This window comes from Macrotis lagotis, chromosome X, assembly GCF_037893015.1.
Source record: "Macrotis lagotis isolate mMagLag1 chromosome X, bilby.v1.9.chrom.fasta, whole genome shotgun sequence".
NCBI lineage: Eukaryota > Metazoa > Chordata > Mammalia > Peramelemorphia > Peramelidae > Macrotis > Macrotis lagotis.
Genome location: NC_133666.1, coordinates 575,489,426 through 575,510,706, shown reverse-complemented (window position 1 = coordinate 575,510,706; position 21,281 = coordinate 575,489,426). Strand labels below are relative to the sequence as shown.

Below are 21,281 nucleotides of genomic sequence, written 5' to 3'. Positions count from 1 at the left end.
AGTATGGTTTCATTCATGAAATTTACATTCCCAGTGCCCAATACTATGCCCTGACAAATAAAAGATGCTTTGTGTATTTTTTATTGACTGATTAATGAATATAAAAATATATAGCTTAAAAATAACAACTGAATTACAAACTCACATGTATGAATATACTAAAACAATACTGATAAAATTAGAGATAAACAGGTACATTTATTCTTATCATTGGTTGAATTACAGATTCGTAGACTTTTTTAAAACAATCTAGAAGTATACAGTAAAAGATGTAAAACAAGATACATTCAATCTAATAATTCCATTATTGGTGACACATTTTGAAAACATAAACAAGTTATCAGTTCACCAAATTATCATTTGCAATTGTGAAAAAAACAGAAACGCTGAGGAAATTTACATTGAGCAATAGGAGGTAATTATTTACATTGTGGTGTGTTAATAGATTTTAACCTATTTTTTTTAAATTTGGACTTGTGATTTCATTGAAGAGTTTCATGAGGATACTTAGCTCATTAGATCAACAATTATTCCACAGAAGGTAATCTTAGAGAGTTGTCTGGGAATATTGAGAAGTTTTGTGACCTGTCTAGGATTCAAAACCAATTTGTGGCAGAGGTGGGATGTGAACCCAGGCTTTCCTGATTTCATTATGCCACAGTCCTAATGCAATTTGAAACTCAACTAGAGAAAGAATTTCATAAAAACTCACAACTCAGAGTGATAAGGGACCAACAAGTTTTATTTTGCAGTTGAAAGGTTATTTCCTGTGGGCTCTATCCTTTGCAGATAAACCAGAAAAAAAAGGCAGGACTTAGGCATACAGAGGATGGCCTTCATTCTGGGAAAGGGAAAGGGAGTCAGGAGTTTAAAGGCTTATTTCTGGATATTCAGGAATAACAAAGATTCATTTCTGGGGAACAAATGGCTAAGTTGGTTTTTAGGATATAGATTTTCTGGGACTCTAGTCTCTTACCTCCTTGTCCTTGTAGGATCTTTCTCAGTGGATGTCGTATCTAGTTGGTAAGATACAGGATACCAAGCAGACTGTCATCAATTCAAGGTCTCATAGAGAGAGGCAGTTTCTCCTGGGATGATAAGTAACAGTGTTACTCTAATATTTTATTTCCCAGGAATTGTGTAACATAGTTTTGTTCTATAACCTACTTTTCACAAGGCATAGCTTAAAGAATAAGATTTAACAGTTTGTGGTAAAAAGGCACAGACTTTAACTATTTGCTCTCTGTTTAGCAACACCCCTTCACAAGTCTAATGCAATTAAAGTTGACTATGATGAACATAAACCACTGTCAAAAGACCCTATGAAACCATGCAACAGAACAAGAAGAAATGGATTTTTTTTTTAAATTTAGCCAGATTTTGGTTTAATTGGTGTAAGAAGTTCCTGGGCTCCCTAACAAACTGCAGGTTGATAATCATTTCTTACTGTACAGATTTTGTTGTGAGGACCTCTGGGAGATGCCCAAGATTGTTCAGGATAACATGGTTTATATATGTCAATGACAGTATTCAAATTGATGTCAAACAATAATACCTTCTGGTCTTTGAGGCCTGTACTCTATTCATAATGCCTAACTACATCTCACTTTAGGTACCTAAAAGCAAAAGTGAAGGGACCGCTAGGTGGCACAGTGGATAAAGCACCGCCCTGGAGTCAGGAGTACCTGGGTTCAAATCCGGTCTCAGACACTTAATAATTACCTAGCTGTGTGCCCTTGGGCAAGCCACTTAACCCCATTGCCTTGCAAAAAAGAAAATCTAAAAAAAAAAAGGAAAAGTGAATAGGAATAAATGGATAGATAAAAACTCATAGTATTTTATTTGTTAAACTTTACTAATTTAAATGTAAATATTTTAAAACCACATTTACTTGGTTACATTAATGTTTAATATTGTTTATAATAAATCTTTTTAAAAAGGATAATATTATAACTATCATCCTTTTCTCATATATTTGTATATATGTGTGGGGTCATATATATATATGTATATAATTCAGCTATTAATTCTAGCAAATAATGCTAATCATAAACTTAATTTTTTATCTCAACAGCATTATATGGGAAAATCACATATCATTGCAATTCAATTTAGAGTGCATTTTTTTCAATATAACATCATATATATATATATATCTTAACTTGTGAACTTTTACATTGGAGAATTGACTTTAACGACTTATATTCTATTTTTAATGGCTTATTTCCATCTTTCTTATTAGAAATACTTTCATACATTTATTGTACAATAACAGTTTGTTAAAATTAAGTTTTGTAAAAGCAACAAGTATTTAAATTCTTTCATCTATCCATTTACCTTAATTACAAAATGACTAAAGTTAATTTCTCCAACAGCATGATTTTTGGTCTGAAACCATAAATACTGCTGTATAGCTAACTACCTAACTAGATACATACAAACATAGATGAGAAAAAGCATATATATATATATATGTTTATGATATTTATGATATATATATATATATATATATATGATGTGTTTATACTTTTCAATACATGAAAGCTATTAATTGATCCTATAAGGCAGGGGTGGGGAACATCTGGCCCAGGGGCTTGTTTGGACATTTCACTTTTGGAATTCTTAGGATTTTTATATCTCTTGCATTATGTCTGAAGATGCCTCTATCAAATTAATCTTATTTTTTTTCTTTGAGACCAAGTAGAACAGCTAGAGTCAAATTTCAACCAATCAGTCTTTCACATATTTGATCATTGAATAATCTTATCCTTATTTGCAATTTATTCTCAAGGTTGGACAATCCCAATATCTCCAACTGCTTTTGCATGGCATGGTTTCAATAAGTTAGAAAGAAAGTTTTGGTTTTTACAAGGCAATGGAGTTATGACTTGCTAGGCAATTATTAAGTGTCTGAAGTCGAATTTGAACTCAGGTCTCCTTGACTCCTTGGCAGGTGCTTTATCCACTATGCCACTTACTGCCCCCATATTGTAAGGAAATCTCATTATCAAATAAGTCTCAGATTCATTATAAATTTATTATAAATATTATTTGTAGTTTTTGAAAAAAAAATAAATGATGGTACTCCAGAAAGAAATAAATGAAGTTTTCTTACTCTGAAGTGGTATGGCCCAGCAGAAGTAATTCTATATTTGACTTCAATCAGGAATTATAAGATTAAAAGCTTGGCTTGTTATCAGTATATCTTTTATAAGTGACTCAACTTCTCTAACCCTCAGTTCTCTCATTTGTAAAATCGAGGGAAAAATCAAAGAACTAATTAGTAACCCACAGGATTATTGTTAGTATTTAAGGTGCTTGTAAATTTGGATGCTATGTAGGGGTTGTTGTTATTTCCTCTTAGTTGGAATAGGCAGGTCAACAATCTCATGATATCACATCACTTTTCATGTCATAGATGAAAAAGTATCAATTCAAAAGTCCATAGTACAAGTCAGCATGCAATTGGGAATTGATCTAAATCTCATGAAACTCTACTACATGATTCATTTCTTGTTATTTCTATGACCAAATTAAAAAAGTAGAAGAAAAAAGCTAAGTCAAGATGCTTAAAAAATTATAGTACAGTTTAGGTTAGGTAAATATGTTATTCCTTTTATTTTTATTTTTCAGAAACCATCTCCTATGAAAACTATCTTTTCAGAAAATATTTCTGGGACAATCACCTCAAATTTCAGTGTCTTGCTTTATTTTCTTTTTTTGTAAAAAAATTAAAAAATAAAAACTGGAAGTTTGTATATGCATGGATATCTACTCCAATGTTTGGGAGATAAGTGTCATAATTTTCCAGGAAGGGAGATTTGCTTTCCTCTGTTAAGTTCATATTGTAATTTTTTTGGTTTGTTTTTACAAGGCAATGGAGCTGTAATTTTCCCAAGGTCACACAGATAGCTAATTATTAAGTGTCTGAAATCAAATTTGAACTCAGGTCCTCCTGACTTCAGGGCAGGTGCTCTATCTACTGCACCTTCTAGCTGCCCCCATGTTATAAAATTTTAAACTAGAATTTTATGAGAATGTTATCCTAAGTTATTAACAAATAAGTATTTTGGTTTCAAAAATGGATAGTGACAATAAATAAAAGATAAAAACCACCCTCAACAAAGAATTAAAAATTTTAAAATAAGCAACATAGGGCATAATCAATAAAAGACTAAAATCATATAAACTTTATATAGTATGAAGTGTTTTGTTATTTTATTTTAATTCTTTACAATCACATTTAGAATTCTTTTTCATATCTCTTGCTTTGTTTATGCCTTTATGCATACATGTTACCTCCTCATATAGAATGCAAGTTTCTTTAAGCTAAGGACTGTTTCACTTCCATTTTAGCTCTATAGCCTTAGCCAAAAGCATGTAGGAAGCACTTAATAATTACATAAAATAAGACTCAATAGCAGAACTGAGATCAATAAAAAGAAATATTCATAGTCATGGATATTCTGAAACCGAGCATATAAATAATCATGGAAGTATTCTATGTACAGCAAATTTTATACCTCACAGCACAAATTAACTTGCTTGATAACCATTAAAATTGAATTAGAAAAATTATGAAGAGATATAGAGGGAAAAATAGGTAATCTAATTGTAATATACATGGAAACTTTACTTTTCTTGTAATAATTATGATATTAAGCTTTATTCTCCCAGAAGCAAAAGAAGGTGTAGGTTGGCATAAACTCATGTAGTGGTTTTCCTTTTCTCTTTAGGCTCTGAATTTAATATAAATAATTGTTACCTATCAGGTTGTGACAAAGTTTCAAAAGTTTCTACTTCTGTGCTAAGTCCCACCCAATCTATATAGTTAATGATTGACTTTTGAAAGTTTTTGTGGTTTTTGTCACAACCAGAAACCAGAAACAAAAAAAGCAGACCTTTTCCTATATACAAGAGGTTAAAATGGTTTCACTTTGTTTGTGTGTATGTGTGTGTGTGTGTGTGTGTGTAAATAAAAGGAAACCCTTATATTTCCTTCTTTCAATACTTTAGTTTTTTTAAAGGAAGTAGTGACTTATTAAGCAAAATCAATCATTTAATAATATATATTTTTAACAAGTAATTATATACTTTAGACACAAGCTAATAAGCATGGTCTTATTACTAGCAACATTCTATAAAAATATATTGGTGATTAAGAATTTAAAGGGACAATAGTGAGTCTCTTAATGAAGTCCACTTTAACAAGATCACTTAGGTAGTAATTGTTAGAGCTGGGATTTGAATTCAAGTACTTCAGACCAATATTCTTTTTTAGAGAGGTGGAGCAATAAGTTTAGTGCTCAATTTTTAGAAACAGAGATCTGAGTTCAAATTCCGTTTTAGTTTCTTGTTGTGTGACTAAGTTGGTTAAGAGCTCTGTGGCTTCATTTTTTTCATCTACACCTCCTGCCTGGCTTGTTACGATGATAAAAAAGAATACTTTGTAAACCTTAGATGAAAACCCAACCTATTATTCTTACTGGTAGTGTTATTGCTGTTGTTGCTACCACTATCACTACATCTAATATAGTTCTATTACCACCACCACACTACTTACCAATACTATCACAATTATCAGCAGCAGCACTACCATCACAACCTCTACTACTATATTACTAAGACTACTTTCGTCACCACCACTACTATAACTGTTATTAATCCTATTGCTACTATGATGACAATTAAAACATAACAACTGCCTCCGACCTAATCTTCCCAGTAGTTTAAGGGCATTTGTATTCCATATATAGCTCTTATTCATTAACATATGATGCATTTAGAAAGAATAAGAAGATCTCAATTAATTCCTAATTTAATATATTGACTTAAAATGTCTCCTTAATCACACACCATAGCCTTCAAAATTAACATTTGATGAAATATTTCAGCATGATTTTTTAAACTGAAGAAATCGATACCCCAGTCATATAGATTTGTTGTGTATTTTTATTGTCCTAAAGATATATTTGAATATAGGAAGAGAAAGACACGGAGAGAAGAACTGATTATACACTATATATGCATGTATTTGTACAATTATTCATAAATATAATTTGAATAAAAACTGAAGGAAGATTGTCCTTATTTGCATAAGAAAACATTTTGAGTTTTAACATTTTTAGATATTTGTAGTGAGATTGAAATGAGTCCTAAAGGAAGGGCATACCTTTTCAATGAATCTCTAATGAATTTTATGAAGATGGAAATTTTTTATTTATATTGCCAAAATAATTTATCTGAATTTTTTGATAGTGGTTACTTTTTTTCCCTCTCCTTTCCATAGACTTGAAAAGAAGTTCTTGTTTAGTTTTATTAACCATCTCTGAACCAGCCACTATTGGAATCTGTTTCCTTTCCTTAAAGGTCACAATAACTTTTTTTTGGCTGGAAATAGGTATTCTCAAGTGTCATCATATGCAATCTTGTCAGTATTCTGCAAGCATTCAGGTTCATGTTTTCCATTCAAAGTACTTTATTCTTGTTTTGCTAATTTGTCTTTCTTTCTGTTTGATTCCTTTATTTTATTCAAGGTCAGTACTAGCAAGGGAAGAAAGAGAAATGGGTCATTCTTGTTATTTAATTTATCCCCTTTTTCCCACTTGGTTTGGCAGTCAACACACTGACAAGCTGTTGTTCTAACATAATGAAATATATCACAAGAGCTTGCTTTTTCTTCTGTCATTAAGTAATAGAAAAAAGAGCAACAATCCTGTAATAGATTCACTCAGACCAGAATTACAACTTTTCTACTAGGGAAAAATGTTCACAAAAGGCAAAATTAAGGAACATAAATGTGTTTTATATATATATATATATATATGTATATATATATATATATATACATATATATATATATAAATGTATATACATACATATTCATATATTTACATATATATGTTCCTTAATTTCTTTATCCATATGTATATATGTGTATGTGTGTGTATATGCATGTATATATCTATGTATCTCTGTATCTATGTATCTATCTTTGTTTCAGTTTCTCCCTAAAAAGTACAGGTCTCAGAAAAAATTAGCAACTTGTCAGATAATTCAGAAAACTAGTTTTTTTCAAGATTTCCAACAACTCACATTTATATGATCATGATAAAGTTTAAACAGCAGTTTCTCTGCAATGGCAATGGCCCTCTAAGGTGAGAAGCAAAATATGTTATCTTCATTTTATAGGTAAGGAAATAGGCTCATAGATATTAAACGATTTGTTCAGGGTCACATAGCAAGTAAATTTCATTCATTCAATCAATGAAAATTATTTACCAAATTACTATACCAGAAAAATGGGTAAAACAAATTGAAAATAATTCCTGGGGTCAAATATTTTACTATTTCATTGGTTGGAATCCAACATAACATTATAAGTATATATAAAATTTCTTAAGAACAGAGATATCCTCATATATAGGGTATCAGAAAAGGCTTCCCAGAGAAAATGACATCTTAATTGACCTTTAAAGTAAGTGCATAATTCTGAGGTGCCTTAAATGAGGAAGAAGCACATTCTGTGATAGGGACTGGGGGAGAGGGAGAGAGAGAGAGAGACCGAGACAGAGAGAGACAGAGAGAGAGAGACAGATAGAGACAGAGAGAGACAGAAACAGAGAGACAGAGACAGAGACAGAAGGATACAGTTTGTGCAAATGAAGTGGAAGTTTGAATATGGCGGTAGTTTTCAATCTTGGGAAGTACCTAGTAGATCTGTTTCTTGTCTCCAAATTCAGGATTCTTTACTTCCTATATCACCCTGCCTTGTTAAAACATCTAGGATGAGGGCAGACTGACTTCAATTCAAAATAAAATTTCTATTCTGAGAGACTTTGCCTTCTATGGGTCTGATCCCTCCTTCTCAGTCTCCTTAGTTGAATGTTCATTCAAGTGATGCTCACTAACCTTCTAATTGTAGCTGCCCTTCATGGCACAATCTTAGGTCATCTTATTTTCTCCTATTGCATTTGATTTGATCAGGTTTCATTATTTCAATTATCATTTCTATGCAGATAATGTCTATAGCTATATATTGCCTCTACTTAGCTTCAGATCCACACCACCTTTTGAATGCCTTTTGGACATTTGAAATGCACTCCAAATATCTTGGGGCAGCAAAGTGGCACAGGGAATAGAATAGAATACTAAGCCTGGAATCAAGAATAGCTGAGTTCAAATTTGGCCTTAGAAAGTTACTAGCTGTGTGACCCTGGGAAAGTAACTTAATCCAGTCTGCCTCAATTTTCTCATCTTTAAAATGATCTGAAGAAGGAATTGATAAATCATTACAATATATTTGCCTAGGAAAAAATGGGGGGGAATGAAGAGTTGAATATTACCAAAATGACTCAACATCAGTTTCCTAATAATACAATAATACTAATAATACCTAAAAGCAATTTTGCATAGCATCTCCCACCCTAACTAGAGAAATGTCTAGTAAATTTCCATCAGTATTGGGTAAATTTCACTTCCATGAATCCAGAAGATTAAGGAAACTTTCTCTTCCAGAGACTAAGACTCTGAAATGAACTTTTATTTTTCAAATTCTCCAGTTGTTCCCAACTCTTCTTCACTTCTTATGGACAATTGTACAGTATGCTTACATTTAGCTCTTAAAATACAGAATTGTGCTAATATGGAAGAGAAACATCCTGATATAGTGGAAGAAATACTGAAATTGCAATCTGGAAGGACTGGTATGGGAGTTCTCCCCTCTAATCTAGATAACCATAGGAGCCTTAGGTAGTTCTATCTGCAATGTTTCAGATAGGTTATGCTAAGTGCTGATTGGAGATTTTTCTAAACCAGTCAGGCTGCAGGCTATAAATAATTTAAGATGCATAATCTCATATTTGTCTATTCATCTAGACTTAAATATTGCTTATTCCTCTTCCAGATCCCAGTCCCCTAATTCCGACCCTTTGTCTTTTGAGTCTTCCTGAAAAACTTGTCACAGAATAACAAAATGTCAGGGTTAGTAGGAATCTCTGAGACCATCTAATCCAACCTGCTCCTGAACAAGTATTAATATTCCTTGTACACTTTGATTCAGCTCCCTTTGGCTCCTTCCCTTTCCTATTAACAACTTCTCAAATGTCAACTAAGTGAAGTTTATCAGGGGCTTCTATCTATACTTCAATTACAATTTAATTTAATTCAACACATACTTATCAAGTACCTTTTAAAGATATGTATGCTCTGTGGAGAATTTCCCTGATCTCACCTCTCCCCTCTTCCAGGCACAGAATATCTTGTTCCTCTTTTCTTCTTTTGTAGCATATTTATGTTTCTAAAATCAAACTAATCTTTATCAAGGGCTTCTAACCATTTATAATTAAATTTCAGTTTAATTTAACATGTTCTTATTAAGTTCCTCCAATCATAGGGATGTGTTATTCTGACAATCTACTTCCCTCACTCTTGTTTACAAGATAGTGAATAAAGCTGTAGAAAGTCAAAAATACATTTGGATCGGTTCAACTACATATATATATATAGAAATATGTAGCAATATGTAGCAATACATTCTTTCCACTCGTAGCCAAACAATTCACTCTCCCACTCTCCCACTTATGGTAGCTTCATCACTGCCTTTTGTTCATTAAGCTTCTTAATGCACCCTCTTCCCCACCCTTTCAGAGGGGTACTTCTTCAAATACTTCTCTTTAAAAGTTGAGGCCATTCATTGAGAGTTCCCTCTTTCTCCTTTGGCTTTCTTTCAGATTATGCAAATATATTCCCCCACTATCTTCTTCATCACTCCTGTCTCTTCCTTTTTGCTAATGCAAACATATACCACTGATAAAAGTCTATCTTGCTTTCCCATTAAAGTGATTCCTCTATCATCCCCATTTTTTCTTTGATCTTCAAAGTTTAGCCATCTACTGGCTTGAACATCTCAAACTCAACTTGTCCATCATGATGAAAAATACTATCCACCTCCTGAGAAAGAACTAATGGAGTCTGAATGCATATCAAAGTATACTCATTTTTCATTTTATTTTATCTTTTTGGGGAAGGAGAGATCTGTGTTTTCTTTCACAACATAGATACCATGGAAATATGTTTTGCATGATTGCACATGTATAACCTATATCAAATTGCTTACTGTCAAGGGGGGAGCTAGGTGGAGCAATGAATAAAGCATCAGCCCTGGAGTCAGGAGAAGCTGAGTTCAAATCTGTCCTCAGAAACTTAATAATTATCTACCTGTGAGACCTTGGGTAAGTCACTTAAACCCATTGCCTTGCAAAAACAAAAACAAAATGATTATGGTCTAGAGGGAGTAGAAGGATGATGGAAGGAGAGAATTTGGAACTCAAAATAAACTTAGACATAAAGGATGACACCATAAGCAAATTAGAAGAAATTAGAAAGTTTGAAAGGGAAGAACTTTTAAGGGGTGAGATAAGCAGTTCATTTTTGAACATGGTGAGCAAAAAACATTGCTGTTGTTATTTTATTTTCCAATTTAATAATATTTTCTCAATATAATGTAAAAACAATTATTAGCATGATCAAACTGAGTGGTAGATTACTCCTTGTTTTAATTTGCTTCTGGTGTCATCCTTTATGTCTAAGTCATAAACTCATTTTAACATTATCTTGAATATGGAGTGAGATGTGGATCTATGTGTGATGTTATGTATTATTGTTTTCCAGTTTTTCTAGTGGTTTTTGTCATATAGTGAATTCTTATTCCAAAGGCTGGAGTGTTGGAGTTTCTGTGGTCATTGACTACTCTGCATATGTTCCCAATTTGTTCACAATGATCCACTACTCTTTAACTTAAGCAGTAGCTTTGTTGATTTACTGCTTTGGAACATGGCTTGAGATCTGGTGATTGTTAGTCTACCCTCCTTTGTATTTTTTTTTTTCACTAATTCCCATTCTTGAGCTTCCAGCTAAATTTTGTTATTTTTTTTATAAATTTATTCAATAATTTTTGATTGTTCAATTGATATAGTCCTGAATAAGTAAATTAACTTGGGCAGAAATCTCATTTTTATTATACTATCTGATTTACTTATCAACAACTGATATTTTTCCAGTTGTTAAGACCTGACTTCATTTGTGTGAGAAATGCTTTATTTTTCATATGTCTCTGTGTCTATCTTGACAAGTAGACTCCCAAATATTTTATATTGTTTATAATTTTTAAATGAAATTTTTCTTTCTATCTCTTGCTTCTGGACCTTGTTGGTCATATAAAGAAATACTGATTAGTTATGTGGGATTATCTTATATCCTGCAACTTTGCTAAAGTTGTTAATTATTTCAAGTAGCTTTTTAGTTGATTTTCTAGGATTCTTTAAGTATATTCCAATATGTCTTTTGTAAAGAGTAATAGTTTTATTTTTTCATTGCCTATTCTAATTTCTTCAATTTTTTCTTCTCTTATTGCTATATTTAGCATTCCTAATTCTATATTGAATAATAGAGGTGATAACAGGCCTTCTTGCCTCATCCTTGATCTTATTGGAAGGTTTCTTCCTTATTCTTATTATATATTTTACTTGCTGATGGCTTTAGATGCATACTGACTGACTTGTTTTTATGTTCTCTAGTATTTTTAATAATAATAGGCTCTGAATCTTGTTAAAAGCACTTTCAGTATCTATTGAGATAATCATATGATTTCTGTTGGTTTTTGTTATTGAAATGATCAATTGTGCTGATAGTCTTCTTAATAAATATTGAGCAAGTTCTACATTCTTGGTATAAATTCCACTTAGTCATAATATAAAAGCTTTGTTATATATTACTGTAATTGCCTTGTTAAAATTTTGTTCAAAAATTTTACATCAATTTTCTTTAGGGAAATTGGTCTGTAATTTTTTTTTCTCTTGTTTTAACTCTTCCTGGTTTAGGCATCTTTACCATATTTGCACCACAGAAGGAGTTTGGGAGGATTCTTGAATTCATCTTTTTGACTTTGCAGAGGTTAAACTACAGCCTGAAAATTTTCCATGAAATCATTGAGATGATGTTTACAATCTAAAGCCACGGATCTCAAAGGATGTTTCTTGAGGAAATAAACAAGGATTTCTTAAGAGTTCTTAGACATCTGTGGTTATTTCCAGTTTCAAATATGGCAGAATCATTGGAATTTTAGAACTGGAAAGGACCTTTGAATTCCAAGTGATCCAACTCCCAATTTTCCTCATTCACCAGATGTTTAAGTTTCTTACTGTATAATGCCTTTATTTGCAAGTGGATTGTAAGATTCTGAGCCAAATCCTTGTTTCATGAAGAGCTTAGATGACAGCAAAGAAATGAATTGGCTAGAGATAAGAAACTATGGGTTAGATAGCCCTGGCCACACATGGAGACTGATAGAATTATTGGAGAACAAAACGTTCAGACTTTCTTTGAAACTTTGGCTTCACAAGAAAAGTCATAAAGCCCCAAGGAGATAAACTGAAGTTTTTTAAAAGATAGAATTAAGTTGGTTCACAAGGCAGGTCTATTTAAAACAGATCTTAATAATTAAATTAAATCATCCTTATAGAGATACAATGATTCTTTAACAATTAACTATAATGATGGGTTAAATTTCTAAATTATTTCTGCAGCTCGACAAACAATATTCAATAATAATAATAATAATAATAATAATAATAATAATAATAATATACATTGAATTCAATTCCATAAGAAGTCAAAATGGCATTTTATTAATCTCCACAATAGTGTTCGTAACACTAGATATATAAACCAATAAAAACTAACATTTATAATGCTTTAGGGCTAGCAAAATTTTTTATACTGCTCTCTTATGATCCTCACAATAACTTAAATCTGTTTTACAGATGAAGAAAGTGGGAAAGGTTAGTTAACTTTTCTAATTTTTGTCTGAGGCAATATTTGAACTCAAGTTTCTTTGACTCCAAGTCCAATACTCTGTTATGAAGATGAGAACAAAGTATCAATGGTACTATAACATATTACATAACATATTAGATGAAAAGTGCAATGTGATAGGATAAAAGTATTGCTATTTCTCCTTCCTTCTCAAAGAAGCTGATGTCTTGACTTACAAGTAAATTGGATTAAGTGAATTAGGACTGTGGAAGGTCATCAGCCTCACTCTCTCCTCTAGGGTCATCTGAGCCTAGTGGCAAGATATAGGTCAAGAAGACTGTAAATGACCCCCCGGATGAAGAAGGAGATCTTGATATTTTTAAGCTAAGGTATTTCCCTGGATAAAATCTATTATGGTATAAATGAACCCTGCTCTTCTTGAAAAGAAGTTCAGTTAACTATTTTCTTTTTCTAAATGTTTTCTCTTGTTTATCTCACTACATTTTTACCCTTCCCCAGTATTCTTTGATAGATCCTCTGATATAAATCATACCAACTACTTTTGAATATTTCTCAAGTCATGTCCTAGACTCCATTCTCTTTTCCATCTATCCTGAACCACTTGGTGATCTCATAGGTTCCGATTGTTTGCAGATAATTTATATATATATATATATATAATATATATATATATATATATATATATATATATATATTTGTTTATCTCTAAGTGCTTTCCTGAATTCCAGTCTTGCATCAAAATGGTCAAATGATAATCTCTAATTGCATGTATACTTCTCAAATATGTCCAGAGTTTATGCTTCAATGCCTTGGGAAAAAACCTTACCTTCTTCAAGCTTGCCTCTTTTTCTTGAGGAAACTACTATGCTTCCAATCATATAGACTTACAATCTTGATGTCAGTCTCCATTCCTTACTCTCACTTACCTCATGTATAAAATTCATAGAAGAGCCTTGTCATTTCTATCTCCACAATAGCCTTAATGTCCCCTTTTCTCTATCCAAACAGCTGTCACACTGTAGCATGCTCTCATCACCTCATGCTTATGTTAATGTAGTAGCCTTCTGGTTGGTCTTCCTTTCTCAATCTATTCTCCATTCAGCCACCAAAGTGGTTTTACAAAAGTATGGATCTGGCCATATCTCTCTGCCGTACTCAATATACTCCAGTGGCTCCCTATTATTTCTATGATCAAATATAAAATCTTCTGTTTGACTTTAAGACTTTCACAGCAAGACTCCTTTACATCTTTCTAATCATCTTACATTTTACTTCCCTCCCCTACTCTACAATTCAGTAATTCAGATTTGTTGCATTTCATCCTGCCTCTGTGTTGGAGTTCAGAGAAGTGAATTGCAAGTGGTCTTGAAAGAATTCAAACTCAGGCTATCTCCAATTTATTTTGGGAATCAAATTCTGGAAGAATAGACTGGTTTCCCAAAGGGAGATATCCACTCAAAGGATGGTGAGCTTTTAAAGAGGCAAATAAAGCTGAAGTAATCAGGGTCTTATAGATGTGGAGCAGTAGATCAGAGACATAATCTTTTCAGGTTATGGGAGAGCTGTACAGGCTGGTCTTGTCCCTGGGGGCAGGGTTTTACAGTTTTGTTCACAGGGGATTTATCTTGTGCCTGGGGACAAGGTTTTACAGATTGGAGGGAACAGGGGAAGGGCAGGGTTTATTACCAGCCATTATCTGTACCTTTTCACTGGGTAAATCACCTAATGTTTCAGTGTTCCAAACAGTATTTTAGTATTATAAATTTCAGAAAAGTGGCTGATCTGCACTAGTAGAGGGGATTTCTTCAATGGTATTTCATTATGCTAACAATTCCCAGAGAAATCTGAGGTACCTTGGAAATTATTGAGATCATTTCAGGGGGGGTCTCAAAGGTCGAAATTATTTTTAAAATGATATTAAGATAATTTATTTTTTAAATGGTGTATATATATCAACATATAATTTAACTAAATCAAATAAACATTTATGAAGGTACTCTGGTAGGATCTGGGGATACAAACAGTAAAAGAAAAATAGTACCTACTTTTACGGAGCTTAAAATCTGTTTGGGGAAAAGACATAAAAAAAAGAATTGTGATTTCAGAATGCATGGGAGAGGGACATCTTGTTCTGTGAAGTTGAAACCAGGAAGAGCTGCAGATAGAGAGTGTAGTGAACTACAAGTCTAATTGTATGCAAAGTTGAATTACTAAATTAGTGATGAGATTAGAAGTGTACAATTTATTTTAGGAAGGACTGATAAAAACACTTTTGATCTTTGGTGAGATGTTCTCAATCATTTTTAAGAATGTAAAAGAGTCTTGAGCTGTCCTGGGTAATCATTTAAAATGGTCTTGATCCAGAGAACCCCACAAAATCATGCAAGTCAAGGGGTCCAAATCTCCGGGTCCACTTCAAGAACACCCGTGAAACAGCTCAAGCCATCAAGGGCATGCACATCCGAAAAGCTACCAAGTATTTGAAAGATGTCACATTGAAGAAACAATGTGTTCCATTCCGTCGATATAATGGTGGCGTTGGCAGGTGTGCCCAGGCTAAGCAGTGGGGTTGGACACAGGGTCGTTGGCCAAAAAAGAGTGCTGAGTTCTTGCTGCATATGCTTAAAAATGCAGAGAGAAATGCTGAATTAAAGGGTTTGGATGTGGATTCTCTTGTCATTGAGCATATTCAGGTTAACAAGGCTCCTAAAATGAGATGGCGTACTTACAGGGCTCATGGCCTAATCAACCCATACATGAGTTCTCCTTGCCATTATTGATATGATACTTACTGAAAAGGAACAAATTGTTCCTAAAGCTTATGTCACGAAAGCAAATATGGCATTAGAGTGCAAATAAAAGTGAAATGAAAAAAAAATGTAAAAGAGTACAGAGAATACTACTCCACACAATTAAACTGCATTACTAAATCTAGTTCTGTCCCACCCATAACCCCCAGTGGTGTTATGTACTTGCTAAGAAAATATTATTTCTTAATTGATTAATACACTGCTATAAAATCAAAACAATTGTACCCTTCCCCAAAACAAAAGCATGTAAAGTCAATTGAATTCCCTTGCCATTTTGAACCGAAATGTTTTAATGTTTTAAAGAACTTTACTTATTACATTTTGCTTAAGAGGGATAAATATAACATCCTTTAACCATTATTTGGCAATGTTTGAATATTATATAAATTATATGTGGCAGAGCATACCAATATTTATATTTTAATATGGGTCTGGTTATAGAAAATAAGTAATTTTATAATTTTATCATCTAAAGTAATATTACTACATACATGCAGAAAATTTAGTGAGAAAATTTTCTAATAACATTCCTAAATCTTAAGAGCAGCTAAAAACAGCTGTTGTTCTGAAATTGACATGCCATTTCCATTGTTTAGATTAAATAATATCACTGGGATATGCAAAAACATGATTATTATGATGATTTTTTCCCCTTGTCTCAAGGAAATAAGACTTTGAATCTGGTTACTGTAGAGGTCGATGTCTCACTTCTAATGGTGCCTATGGACTGGAGAGATTAAAGGATGATTCTTAAATCATATTATTGAAGATGGGAGGAAATGGGGCTCAAGAAAGGGGCTTAAAGATTGGGTTCATATGGGGGTGAAAAATTCACTAATCTCTCAGCTTCAGGAGGGTAAGAAAAGGATAGACTTTAATTCACAAGTTACTGTAAAAGTTCACAAATTATTTCCTAAAGTTTATAGGTTACCATATAAAGTTCAAAGGTAACCACAAAAAGTTTACAGGTTAAATTCTTTGGAGAAATAGCAAAATAGTGAGTTTTTTAAAGGGCAAGTTGATTAGCAGAAGTTGAGGTTAAAAAGGTTTGTGAAGGAAAAAAGAAAGAAAAGAAACTTAGATCAACATAGATCCAGCCACATGGAGCTGGAATTATATTGCTAGTTACAAGCTAAGAAAATTAATAGTCAAGATAAAAAAAAAAAGGAGGGGAAAGAAAAGCTAAGGGAAGAGAGAAACAAATGACAAGGAGTCTAAGAGAGAGAAAAGAAGAGAAGAAAAGGAAAGAGGATGGAAAAGTAGAGAAGCTTAGATAACACAGATTCATCACATGGAGCTAGAACCATATTATTCCGGCATTATGGTCAGACCATATGGATCTGGCTTAGAGAGAGGAAGTGAGCAGTTTTGCATTGGGAGTCCAGAAGAAAAGGTGAGAACTTCCACTGGACAGAGGTCAGCTCAAGCACCTTTTCAGTGGACCAGACAAAGGTGGTGATTGAGGAGTGGTTTAGCACCTGACTCCAGGTATTCTACAATGTGTTTGACACAAGGGCAGTCCCCCCAAGGAGTGACTAAGACAGGACTCACTGTGCATGAGTGACATCCTGTGTACTGAAAATTCTAACATAACTTGGGAAGTAGAAATTACAGAGTCAACACAGAATGGAGGATGCTCTCCATTGTACAGAAAAGTCTGAAAAAGATTACATTTTTCTATGCCCAGAATTCCCCTGCTTCATTATTCCCTAAATCTTGAGCCATCTAATATATAAATTTACTCTTAAAAATAGCATAAGAATTATATTATGTGGTTCTCAAATGTCTGGAGAAAGGGAAAATATATAACTTGTTCAAAAAATACATGTCTGAAATACCTTAGGAGAAAACATCAGATGAAAATTGTCAGATTGATGAAAGGTTTTGTTTGTTTTGTCATTTAAAAAAATTAATGTAATACCAAAATTGAACAGAATGAGTGACAAGAAAATAGTTTCTCCTTACTGCAGAAAAAAAATGTATTTTAAGAATATAGTTGTAAATCCATGTTTTGTATACTATTCTTGATAACTAGGAGAAAGACCATCAAGGGTTTTGGTATTGTAACATCCTAATGGACAAGTAATCACTTTATATAAAGTACTCTTCAGAGATGCAAATTGCAATCTATCATGCTTCCCTATCAAATAAGTGTCATTCAGGAGGTATGATTTGACATCCCTCTTTCCGACTATATTAACTAGGACTGTCATGATAAAAGAGCTGTAATGCAGACAGAAAATTTCAGATAACTTTTCCTTCAGGTAGACTGATATGGGACCCAGGTCTGCCCACTTTGAGAAACAAGCATATATGAAAAGTTTTCAGGATTTTAATGGAAATCAGGGAACCTCTTTGCTGATTGCTATCAATTTCTTTGCTAACAATTCTTAATTTTGTGAATTGCTTTTTAACTCTTTTGGCAACTGCTTTTTTTTGCATAAAGATATTAAAATTTTTTAACTTAATGGTCTTTATTAAAGGTCTCAGTGATCCATTGTACCAGATATTGAACTATTAATAGGGTTATAGGGGATCTGTTCAACATGCTCATTTTTTCCTAATATCTAAAACATATCAGTGGAAAGTAACAACTGTCAATCTGCCATAACTCACCCTCACCCCAACTAGCCTTTTTTCTTCATACCAGATTTTGCTGATTATATATTGTGTTCCTCTGCCTGCTCATAGCCACCATTATCTTTTTATTTCCCATTGCATGAAATTCATTTTTAATTCTTCAGAGACTGATGTTCTATGCTTTTTAGCCTTATAAAACCAGTAGATTATTGGTGTTACAAACTTAACACTTTATTTCTGACTAAAATTTAATGAAATTAGAGGTGCTTTTTCGATTCTTAAAGGAGATCTACTGTGTTTTCTTCTTCCTATTACATTCTTAAATGAACATTTTGTTCTTTTGTACTATTTGTCCAAGATTACAGATAGAAATGTATAGATATTTTTCTCTTTATGTATGTGCATGAATATATTTTGCTATAGATAGACACATCCATATCTGTTTCTATATCTTCACTGATAAACAAGATCTGTAAATAGTTTACCCATTTGCATCTTATAATTAAGGCAATGGACATTCTATAGCTCCACTTTTTTGTGGTATTTTATATTGTTTGTTTAGTTATGGATTTTATAAGGACACTGTACAATTTACACTTCCTTGATACTGAATAAACACAATATCATCTACACAAAGGAGCAATTGGAGGATATGACCATCCTTAGAAAATTTCTCTTTGATTGGGTGCTATACTGGATTTTTTACTATAACCAAGTCCTATGGGGAGTTTTTAATAGTGGTAGGTTAGTGTATTGCAGACTTGTGTAGGGGAAACAGAGCAAATTCCTTCCAAAGAAACATGGAAATGTTAAAAAATAAAAAAAAAGCAAACAGTCAACCAGGATGTACCAGGCACTAAGTAGTTTTAAAGGCAGTTATAATGAGAACACTGTTTTGGAGTCAAGAATTACACAGATTTTTTTCAGTTTCTGCATTTCCACTTGTTAGCAAGGTAATATTGGGTAAGTCATTTAATATTTCTGATGGCCAATTATATTTGCCATAAAATTAGAAGTAGCATAGAGTAAATAATCTCCAAATTCTCTTTAAGCTCTTATATTTTAAAATCTATTAATTTCCTCTCTTTTTTAAGAAGATTATTAGTAATTTTTAGTGCTGAGGCATACCAGTAAATGTAAAAGAAATGATGGAAAGTTCAATGAAGACTGAAGGGAAAGTTTCAGGTAAATTCTATGAACATGTGTGGGCAGGCCAAACCCAAGGAATAATCAAAGCCATCCCTTCAACTTCAAAATAATTAGAAGTAGTGACTAATAACAGTTTAAGACTGGTGGGTGAGGATGCTTTTGTGTTTAATTTTTTTCATCTTGAATTATATTTCATCCTTTGGCATTCATCTTAATATGCTTTCAGATGACAGATTTATAATTACTTAAACTGTCTTGTGAGTAATTTTTTTAGAAATAAGAATGTAATAGATTTCATGCTAGTATGATATTCATAATTTGTCATAGTTACCCATGCTAAGTACTTCTAACTGGGTTATGGAACCAAAGTTTATCTAACTCTGTTGTTCAGATGATCATAGCACTCACTGTAAATATTGTGCCCAAGGACACTTTCTCTGTCTAGTTTTATAAAAGCAAACTTACTAAATATTAACAAATATCTCAGAGTTTCATAGTCACATAGATATATTTCCATTATTTCCTGTTTATATGAATCTGATTATGGAAAAAACAATTCTAAGCAGCATAGGTATGTTTTTACATGTAGCTTAAAACTTATACCTTTCATGTTGCTTTCTCCATTTAACTTTCTTAGGAAATATTTTGAAGAGAAAATTATTCTTATGCAAAATCATTGGAGAATACATTTGTTTGAATGGAGAAATCCAAAATAAGCATTAAAAATCCTTTTATTTACCCCCTTCCATGTTTCTATTTATTTATATTTTCCAAATCTGATATCTCTTAGTCTTTCTGTGTAGATTCTTTCCTTTATATGGATATTTTTAAAAATTCAAAAAAAACCCCATGAAATGGATATCATTTGTTAGGGTTTTAGAAACTATATTCTATTGGGGTTTTTCTTGTACCCTTCAATGAACATTATATTGAAGTGCTGCCCTTGACCTTTGGCTGTGGTTAATAATATCATTCTCAAGTAATTTTTGAAACAATTCTTAGCTTTAAAAATGTATTTAATCCAGGAAATAATGCTCCAATTACAAGGCACAAATCTGCCTTCTACATTTGAATTGAGGAAATCTTATGGTAGTGAGGTAATGATGTTTAAAACTAATTTTTTGGTGCTTAGGACTTAGTGGTCTGGCATACTCTTTGCTTCCATAATCTTTCTTATCCTACTTTTATATTAATACAATACCACAACATTAGTATAAGATAAACATTTCAGCTTCATTTATGATGAAAACCTCCCAATTATATTTTAAGAGCATTAATCATAGAAATTGTGCAAAATTAATACTGTACATACAAAATGATCTGTTTGGCTCTGCCAGATGGAAATCTTTTCTCACTGGGGAATAACATATGACTGCAATTGAGAGACCAAGATAATACTACCCTTCCTGAATATTTTAACCATTTTGCACAGCTGGTAAAGGAGGTTAACATGCATATTTTTCTCATATTCTTCTAAAACTTGGTGGGTTTTCTTTCAATTCATGTTTATGAGGTAAGGTCTTGAGGGTTTTTTGTTGTTGTTGAAAACCAAATAAAGTATAATGAATGGGGAGGGGAAAGAGGGAGATCTAGGGAGGAATAATGTAAGGGGTTGCATGTTGTATTTCGAAGCAACATAAAATAATTCTTCTAAAGGCATACTCTTCTATTTGCAAGGTCTATCTTTATAGTTAGAATTTAATAGTAGTTTACCTTGTTTCTGAGGTAGTAATGTTCTCTGGTTCTTTGTCACTTCTAGCTACTTTCTCTCTTCCTCAATCCCAGATATAGTCATAATCCCAAGCACTGTTCTGTAGTAAATAATAAGAAAACTGCCAATGCATTTAAGTTATGCTTTAAAGTTTCCAAATTATTTTCTTCTAAGTGGTAAATAGTTTGTTAACATTG

At 32.5% G+C, this 21,281-nt stretch overlaps 1 pseudogene; it reads left to right on the top strand.

Moving 5' to 3' along the window:
* The first annotated feature begins 7,680 nt into the window (after positions 1-7,680).
* Positions 7,681-15,693, top strand: LOC141499375 (large ribosomal subunit protein uL22-like; annotated as a pseudogene).
* The last annotated feature ends 5,588 nt before the right edge of the window (positions 15,694-21,281 follow it).